Below are 10,999 nucleotides of genomic sequence, written 5' to 3' on the forward strand. Positions count from 1 at the left end.
CATCTCTTAACTTACAAATTACCTTAAAATCTCCAACAATCTTGTAATTCAAACGGACTAACATAGAAACCACATATATATGCATTACATAAATCTAGGTCATCGGGGGGCACCTAAGTTCATTTTTCGAGATAGCTCCGCCCTTGATTACACTAACTACATATGTTCTAACACACAATACTTATTAAGATATTAATGATGAATCAACACTTTTAAGATTTTTTTTATTTTTTTTTGTTAACCTGGGTATCCAATATTTTTTAACTGACTAATCCCAGAGCGACTACTCGCTTTGCGAGCAGCCCAAAGTCATTGCTGGCAAACCTCTGTGACCATGAGGGAGAATAACTTTGTGGTTGCAACACTTTTAAGATAGAGAGTGAACTCATGATACTACTTTAACGAACCTATATCATTGATTTACTTTTTAAAATAGTAATTTTAATCAGTTTATTTGTAAAAAAAAAATTACATAAATGGTAAAACCGAAGTTTGAAACTTCATCCAAATTTTCAAACTTCGGTTTTGCTTCAGATTGTCAGGAAAACCCTAAACCGAAGTTTAGAACTTCAGTTTTGGTCAAATCCAAAGTTTTAAACTTCGATTTTGTACCTACAGTATTTAAACCCTAATTAACTTATTAACACTTAGATTTGGTACGTTATTTTACAGTTATTTATGCTACTATTATCTTAAATGTAACATCCCGTTTTTCTTGTACGTATCAAAAGGTACATACTTAATCGTTTGTACGTTTGTAACTCGTCGTTTAGGCGTAATTGTGTAGATAATATATATATATATATATATATATATATATATATACATACATATATATATATATACATATATATATATACATATACATATATATATATATATATATATATATATATATATACATACATATATATATATATATATGTACTTGTTAATGTGTGCGTATATAAGTTTGTATATGAGTTTGGTTAGCGTTAAGTCTTGTGTGGCTTAGATACGATGTTTAGACGTGTATTGGAAGCTTGAACGACTTGAATGTTGTGTAAAACGATTTTTGTGTTTAAGGCTGTCGAGATGGCCAGATAGTGCCTTAGGCCGCGCCGCGACAGACGGGTCCGCGCCGCGGCATATCGAACAAACCAAGGACAGAACCTGGGTTAAGAAGGGGTGATTTTCCCTTTGTTCGTCGCGCCGCGACGATTTGAGCCGCGCCGTGACATATCTGCCAGACTGGTGCCGGTTTTAACTCAAATTAAATGACTTCAAGGGGCAAATTAGTAATTTGGCGTATAAATCTGATGGGAGCATTAAATCCCAACCACTCATCCATTTCATTTAATTTCTTTTATCTTTTCTTTCATTTTCTCTCCCAAAAACTCAACACCCATTTAGATTAAAAGTGAGATTTGAGAGTGAAGGATTGAGGGTTGATCTTTAGAGCAAGAATTAAAGTTGTTCCTTGTGTCTCTAGCTACGCGTTGATAGTCTCGGTAAGTTCTAACTCTAAGTTTTGAGTTTTAATTGGTTAATGGTTAGGGTTTTGGTTACTAGAGACTTGTTTGACCCATTTGAGGGTAAAAGGGCGAATTTGGGTTATGTGGTTGTAATGAAACCCTAATAGCCACAAGCTAGGGTTTGGTCTAATGAAAATAGGATTTGTAAATGTTAAATGGCGTTTTTAGTCACTAAAACACTTGTTAAAGTTGAAAGAGATGTTAATTGGGTCATGTTTGACAAGTTTGGTAGTGAAAGTGTTAAAATGGATCCAAAATGTGCTAGTTGACCTAGTTTGGGTGAAATGGGTATAAATTACCCTAAGTTGGTGCTAGTTGAAGTTACTATACTTTAATTCACTAGCTTTAGTGATTAAAGTCGAGTCTTGGCCATTAAAGGGGCGGTTGTGGTGTGTTTGAGTCATTTAATGCGAGTTGGGTCATTAAATGCTCAAGTAGGTGCAATGTGGTTAATTCCACTAGTTGTGTAATGGAATGTGTACTTATGTATTAGGTACTTTGCTTTGAAGCTCGGAAGTGCATAATCATCACCGAAGTGTTAAGGTGAGTGGAATAATTATATGCGTGCATATATGATGTATTTATTTGTGTAGTTGAGTTGTGAAGTGTCGACGTGTTAAGACACCACTCCTCACGTGGCGAGTGAAGTGTCGATGTGTTAAGACACCACTCGGGAGTGAAGTATCGATGTGTTAAGATGCCACTCCGAGAGATGTAATGAGTGAAGTGTCGATGTGCTAAGACACCACTCGGGGTGAAGTGCCGAAGTGTTAAGGCACCACTCGGGGTGAAGTATCGACGTGTTAAGATACCACCCATGGGGTTAGTGTACGAAGTGTTAAGTGCACTAATGGTTGTTATGAACTCCGACGGTTTTTAAACACCGTTCCATCGTTCGTTTGGTTAACCATGGTTGTGTGTGTGGATTGTAGCATATTATATTATTTAAACTATATGCTATTGTTATGCTAGCTAGTATGGTGGAAGGTTTAGTGTTATACTTGTAATGGTATGAATACTTATAATGCTAGCATGTATGCGGTAAATACGTAAGTGATTGCAAGTAAGTAGGTTATATATGTAAACGTATAATTGTTGCACTCACTAAGCATTAGCTTAGCCCTCTCGTTGTTTATCTTTTTAGATGCAGGTGTGGACAAGGGCAAGGGGGTTATTGGGCACTAGGTGTCTTTGTTGATGTTACGATGAAGCTTTTGGAAGTTGACCTACGTTTTGGGTAGTTTAGTCCCAAACCATGCTCAATGGGTCGTTTGGATTATAAACTATCATTTGTAGTTGGTCAAACTTGTATCATATTCGTTAATGGCCTTTGTGCCTTTTTGTAAACATTAAACTCATAGTATGTTTTAATGACGCGTGTGGAATGGTTTACATATTTAATTGGTGCGTAAATGTGTATCATTTAAAAAAAAAACTTATCGTACGGAGTACGGGTTGGGTTGTTTCATTAAATTCAATAATAACATTACAAACAATAAAATATCAATTGCGGTAATATGCAAATACAAATTTTTTGAACAACATTTTTATTAATAACAATAACACGGTTACATTTTTTTAAATAAAAATACATAATTAAAAACAACACATAGAAATTTAACACAAAATTTAATTAGATGCAAGGGAAGAGGTTGATTTTTCACAATTGCTTCGTTTTTGGTTAAATTTCATTCCTCTTCCTCGCAAAGATGCTCGAATTTTCCTTTAACTTCATTCCAAAACATCACGCCCGAGTGTTCTACCGAAGTGTTTTCTTTGATCCACTCAAACACCTTTGAAATTGTCATCTGACTAATATCCACATTTTGAAAGTACTTATATTTGTAGCCAAAGTAAAGCCTAAATCGTGGTGAAAACTTAACAGTCCAATAGACATTAATCTGAACAAGAATTGGTGTCATGTTTACAATTTTAATTGTTGTTTGGAGAAGAGAGTGATACATCCGTTTCTTCTAATAGATGTCAGTTTATATAGAGTAGTTTAAAATTGATAAACCGGCATTTCAAAATCCGATTTCAGTAAAAGCTGACGAACAGTAAAAGGTAACTGTAACATATTTTTAATTGTTTTTTATGACATGTCTAGTACCTGACAAACCGAAGTTTCAAACACCGGTTTTGCATGCTTTTTCTGAAAGGTCTGAAACCGAACTTTAAAACTACAGATTATTTGTAGATGTATGCTTATAAAAGTGAATTTTGATTGTTTCATAAACACATAACAAAAATGGATCCGAAATATGTTTCAATTAACGTGTATAATGGTTGTGATTTTGAATGAAATGATGAAAAACTAGAACTCTCACCATAGAATCCAACATCAATGGACATTTACTATTACAAACTAAGAGTTGCTGAACCCGAAGCAATGTGCTATGATGAGGAATGGTATACATTAGTAGAAAAAGCGTGTATACTTTCAGGAAAAAAAATGAGTTGTATGTTTTATTTGGAGTTTTTGAAGACGCTCTTGAGTTCAATACGATGTATGCTAGTCATGGTGAATACTATTATGCACCTAGACCTTTTATAAATTAAAGTTACTTGTAATATATTAGTAACGTGTAATTTCATTATTTCAACAACACTTTTTATTCATAAACATAAATAACGATTACAACAAACATAGTACAGCAAATTACTACTAAAAACCTATGGCAATCTAGTAGTTGGACAGGTATTCTTGTTGTGACCTTCAGCCCTGCATATACCACACTTTGGTTATTGCTTTTCACATTCATCCATCTGGTTCTTAATATGTTTTGATTTCTTCATCTCCCTGTGCTTAATCATTCTTGATGGATCGACCATAATGTCCCATTTTATATGTGTCAAGTAACTCGCATCTCTTAGTGGATTAAATGATGGCTATATTGCTCTCTCCATACGGTAGTTGCGTACTTTTACTAATGCATTTATTTATATCCTCGTTTAGATAGCTACACACCAAAATGGCATGAGAGCAAGGTAATCTTTGGTGTTGCCAAATTCCACATGAACACTTTTTCTCTTTAAACTCCACAGTGTAATCGGTTCCACCTTCACCACTTCTTTGATAAGTTGATTAAACCTTGAATACACCTTGTTGTTCATTATAACATGTTGTTTTATATCTTTGAGCTCTTTTTGCCCATTCGTTAAAGATGTTAAACATGTTCTTGGACAGTGGTGAATTACATTGCCTTGCTTCTCGACTTTGATCGTAGAAGTGTTGTCTGGTGTAATAAAATGTGTATTCAATACACGCTTTGATCGACATCATATGGGCATGACGTTACACATTGTTGAGGGACTCAGCAATATTTGTCGTTGTATTAACCCAACAACTCCTCTCTTTGTCCCTATACACAGTTCACTTGCCTAAATCAGCATCATGCCAATATTGCCAAGCCTCTATACTAGCTTGTTTGATGGCTCTGGGGGAATTTTTGTAGATTATTTGATTGGTTGTCGAACTGACTGTCCAACACAAGTGTTTGAGCGATTTCACCTTAGTATATTTGCTCAATAAGTTGCAACGAATGTGGCGCAAACAGTACCTATGTTCCCAACCGTACGTTTAAGCACCCATTGCATGTAGGATACCTGGCTGTCGATCAGAGATGACACACAACTTTTCATTTCCAACAACATGTTCTTGGAGCATTTTCAAAAACCAAACCCAACTTTCGTTACTTTCTTCATCAACTAGTGCAAAGGCAACAGATATAATTTGATTGTTAGCATTTTTCCCAACTGCTGTTAGCAGCTTACCCTTATAACTACCTTTCAAATGGGTGCCATTGATATGACCGAAAAAGACAGTTTTATTCTTTAACGCTCTTAAACGATAAATTTTTATTTTTTTTAAACATGGTGACCACCCAGACCCAGTGTTATGCCGCGGCGCGGGCAATCAAATGATTTCAAACCAGTTATTCAGTCCTCCTATTTTCAAATTGCGTTTTATGTCACGACGCGGCAAATGGGATCGCGGCGCGACCATACACTGTCGCTGGTACTGCACTGCAACTTGTTTCAAAAACCACATTTTCACCATTACTTTTTCACTCAACACATTTTAACAACATAATACATAAACCAAATTAATGAAAATGGTTTCTTACATCGTTAAACATTATGAAAACTATTTAATCATGAGCAACATGTTTACACATCTTAAACATAACATTTGGTCCCAAAGCTCAAAAGAAACATAGTTTATGAATATAAAAGTTTTAGCGTCGATAAGCGGTATCATTGGAGCTAGATTCAAAATAGGGACTTGCATTACCATTTACAATATGACCAATGCTCCGCTATCCTTACATAGGCTCCTTACCTTCACGATGTCCTTTCGTTCCTACAAGAACATAAACACAACATGGGGGTAAGTTTTCATGCTTAGTGAGTTATAGGCGAATAAAGGAACGCATATCATTGAGCATAATCATTGCATTACTTAGTCTTTCCAACCCAAATGGTTGCTTACTTACTTTCGGATCCGACTCCTTTCCTTACCATAGACATAACTTACTAAGGCCAATCTTAGTAATTATGTCTAAGCTAAACATAACCATAGGCATACACATATGCCTAAGCTACCTTAATCACATTGTATACATACATACATACATACATAGACGCCTAAGGTGTCTAAGCCAAGTCATACCATAGACAAGATCATTAAGCAAGCTTAATGACCTTGCCTAAGCTAATCATCAACCATAGATACAATTATTAGGCATGACTAATAATCCTATCTAAGCTATCCATCTAGTGCACTTAGTCGTTGTCCTCTTGCACAGATGCAATCGAGAAACACTAAGCCACTCTTGACCCGCCCAATTTACCCCCTATAAACTCACCTTGATTAAACGAGATTCCTTGATCACTTGGAGCTCCTTTGCCTTGATTAACACCTATACATGAGCTAATCTCGTCATTAACATAATTCAACGAAGTTACATCTTTCAAAAGTTACAACACTTTCATATACTTACACATTTGACTTAATCCCCTTTTTTCCTCATCATTCACATGAACACTCACATACATGACATTCTTAACTTATCTTTTCACTTTTCCATTATAACAAACATTATCATACAAACATCATTTCCCTAAATACATGATTTCTCTAGTTTATCTCTTACAAACATGAACTTGTAATTCTTTCAAGCATTTCATCAAACATTTGATGTGCATAATCCCATTTCAACTACTAGCAACCTTAAAATCATCATACATCAAAACATCATTACTTGTAGTAGTATCAACAATTCACACATAAACTTTCTTCTTTACAAATTAACTAAATCTCATAAACATCTTCATTGAGGCATTTCATCAAACACCTAGCGTGCATGACTTAATTCTAAGCTATAAGTAACATCAAATTCATCATATTCACAACATACACTAAATTTGAAAGTTCATACATGAACTTACTTCCAATATCAATTACAAATTCGTTTTTAATTAAACAAATATGCACACTCACAACATACAACAACTTTTAAGCTTGAGATTCATCTAAAACACCCAATTCTAGTGATACTTAGATATAAAAGTTCATACCTTGTCTTTAGGAATTTAAGAACCCTAATTGTGCACAACGGAGAAGAAATTGAGAGATTGCAACTTGCTACAATGATTAAGGCACACTATATTTCATTAATTTTCACTTGCATGTACAAAATTCTTCCAATTGAAGGTTTCTCCTTCTCTTCTTGCTTGGGTCGCCACTCACACACACACACACACCTTCTGTGTTATAATTTTGCAACTGATAACAAAATTCAACATTTTACATCTTTATATTAATTTAACTTTGCCTTATTTGCACTTTCTACCCTCCCCACCAAAACCATATTAAGGGAGGTCCTTAAAATAACTTTGCATCACTAGTGAAATGTCCCGTTCATATTGATTATAAACGTTCCATATTAATTGATTTCGTTGCGAGGTTTTGACCTCTATATGAGACGTTTTTCAAAGACTGCATTCATTTTTAAAACAACCATAACCTTTATTTTATCAATAAAGGTTTCAAAAGCATTACATAGATTATCAAATAATGATAATCTAAAATATACTTTTTACACACGACCATTACATAATGGTTTACAATAGAAATATATTACATCGACATATGTTTCTTGAATGCAGTTTTTACATAATATCATACAAACATGGACTCCAAATCTTGTCCTTATTTTAGTATGCAACAGCGGAAGCTCTTAATATTCACCTGAGAATAAACATGCTTTAAACGTCAACAAAAATGTTGGTGAGTTATAGGTTTAACCTATATATATCAAATCATAACAATAGACCACAAGATTTCATATTTCAATATACATCCCATACATAGAGATAAAAATCATTCATATGGTGAACACCTGGTAACCGACATTAACAAGATGCATATATAAGAATATCCCCATCATTCCGGGACACCCTTCGGATATGATATAAATTTCAAAGTACTAAAGCATCCGGTACTTTGGATGGGGTTTGTTAGGCCCAATAGATCTATCATTAGGATTCGCATCAATTAGGGTGTCTGTTCCCTAATTCTTAGATTACCAGACTTAATAAAAAGGGGCATATTCGATTTCGATAATTCAACCATAGAATGTAGTTTCACGTACTTGTGTCTATTTTGTAAATCATTTATAAAACCTGCATGTGTTCTCATCCCAAAAATATTAGATTTTGAAAGTGGGACTATAACTCACTTTCACAGATTTTTACTTCGTCGGGAAGTAAGACTTGGCCACTGGTCGATTCAAGAACCTATAACAAATATGTACATATATATCAAAGTATATTCAAAATATATTTACAACACTTTTAATACATTTTGATGTTTTAAGTTTATTAAGTCGACTGTCCTCGTTAGTAACCTACAACTAGTTGTCCAACGTTAGATGTACAGAAAAAAAATTGATATATATTATCTTGAATCAATCCACGACCCAGTGTATACATGTCTCAGGCTAGATCACAACTCAAAGTATATATATTTTTGGAATCAACCTCAACCCTGTATAGCTAACTCCCACATTACTGCATATAAAGTGTCTATGGTTGTTCCAAATAATATATACACATGGGTCGATATGATATGTCAAAACATTTGCATACGTGTCTATGGTATCCCAAGATTACATAATATATTAGAATACATGTATAATACAATATAAGTTAGCTAGGATATGATTAATATAGATTTGTTACCAATTTTCACGTTGCTACAACAAGAAAAATTATCCAATCTTGTTTTACCCATAACTTCTTCATTTTAAATCCGTTTTGAGTGAATCAAATTGCTATGGTTTCATATTGAACTCTATTTTATGAATCTAAACAGAAAAAGTATAGGTTTATAGTCGGAAATATAAGTTACAAGTCATTTTTGTAAAGGTAGTCATTTCAGTCGAAAGAACGACGTGTAGATGACCATTTTAGAAAACATACTTCCACTTTGAGTTTAACCATGATTTTTGAATATAGTTTCATGTTCAAAAGAAAAATCATTTTCCCAAAAGAAAAACTTTTAAATCAAAGTTTATCATAGTTTTTAATTAACTAACCCAAAACAGCCCGCGGTGTTACTACGACGGCATAAATCCGGTTTTACGGTGTTTTTCGTGTTTCCAGGTTTTAAATTATTAAGTTAGCATATCATATAAATATAGAACATGTGTTTAGTTGATTTTAAAAGTCAAGTTAGAAGGATTAACTTTTGTTTGCGAACAAGTTTAGAATTAACTAAACTATGTTCTAGTGATTACAAGTTTAAACCTTCGAATAAGATAGCTTTATATGTATGAATCGAATGATGTTATGAATATCATTACTACCTCAAGTTTTCTGGATAAAGCTACTGGAAATGAGAAAAATGGATCTAGCTTCAAAGGATCCTTGGATGGCTTGAAAGTTCTTGAAGCAGAATCATGACACAAAAACAGTTCAAGTAAGATTTTCACTCGAAATAAGATTGTTATAGTTATAGAAATTGAATCAAAGTTTGAATATGAGTATTACCTTGTATTAGAAAGATATATTACTGTAAATAAGAAAGATTTCTTAAGGTTGGATGATCACTCTACAAGATTGGAAGTAAGCTAGCAAACTTGGAAGTATTCTTGATTTTATGAAACTAGAACATGTAGAATTTATGAAGAACACTTAGAACTTGAAGATAGAACTTGAGAGAGATCAATTAGATGAATAAAATTGAAGAATGAAAGTGTTTGTAGGTGTTTTTGGTCGTTGGTGTATGGATTAGATATAAAGGATATGTAATTTTGTTTTCATGTAAATAAGTCATGAATGATTACTCATATTTTTGTAATTTTATGAGATATTTCATGCTAGTTGCCAAATGATGGTTCCCACATGTGTTAGGTGACTCACATGGGCTACTAAGAGCTGATCATTGGAGTGTATATACCAATAGTACATACATCTAAAAGCTGTGTATTGTACGAGTACGAATACGGATGCATACGAGTAGAATTGTTGATGAAACTGAACGAGGATGTAATTGTAAGCATTTTTGTTAAGTAGAAGTATTTTGATAAGTGTATTGAAGTCTTTCAAAAGTGTATTAATACATATTAAAACACTACATGTATATACATTTTAACTGAGTCGTTAAGTCATCGTTAGTCGTTACATGTAAGTGTTGTTTTGAAACCTTTAGGTTAACGATCTTGTTAAATGTTGTTAACCAAATGTTTATAATATCAAATGAGATTTTAAATTATTATATTATCATGATAATATGATGTATGAATGTCTCTTAATATGATATATATACATTAAATGTCGTTACAACGATAATCGTTACATATATGTCTCGTTTCAAAATCATTAAGTTAGTAGTCTTGTTTTTACATATGTAGTTCATTATTAATATAATTAATGATATGTTTACTTATTATAATATCATGTTAACGATATATATAACCATATATATGTCATCATATAGTTTTTACAAGTTTTAACGTTCGTGAATCACCGGTCAACTTGGGTGGTCAATTGTCTATATGAAACCTATTTCAATTAATCAAGTCTTAACAAGTTTGATTGCTTAATATGTTGGAAACACTTAATCATGTAAATAACAATTTCATTTAATATATATATAAACATTGAAAAGTTCGGGTCACTACAGTTCCTACCAGTTAAATAAATTTCGTCCCGAAATTTTAAGCAGTTGGAGGTGTTCACGTATCTTCTAGAAATAAATGTGGGTATTTCTTCTTCATCTGATCTTCTCGTTCCCAGGTGAACTTGGGTCCTCTACGAGCATTCCATCGAACCTTAACAATTAGTATCTTGTTTTGCTTAAGTCTTTTAACCTCACGATCCATTATTTCGACGGGTTCTTCGATGAATTGAAGTTTTTCGTTGATTTGGATTTCATCTAATGAAATAGTGAGATCTTCTTTAGCAAAACATTTCTTCAA

This window comes from Rutidosis leptorrhynchoides, chromosome 2, assembly GCF_046630445.1.
Source record: "Rutidosis leptorrhynchoides isolate AG116_Rl617_1_P2 chromosome 2, CSIRO_AGI_Rlap_v1, whole genome shotgun sequence".
Taxonomy (NCBI): domain Eukaryota; kingdom Viridiplantae; phylum Streptophyta; class Magnoliopsida; order Asterales; family Asteraceae; genus Rutidosis; species Rutidosis leptorrhynchoides.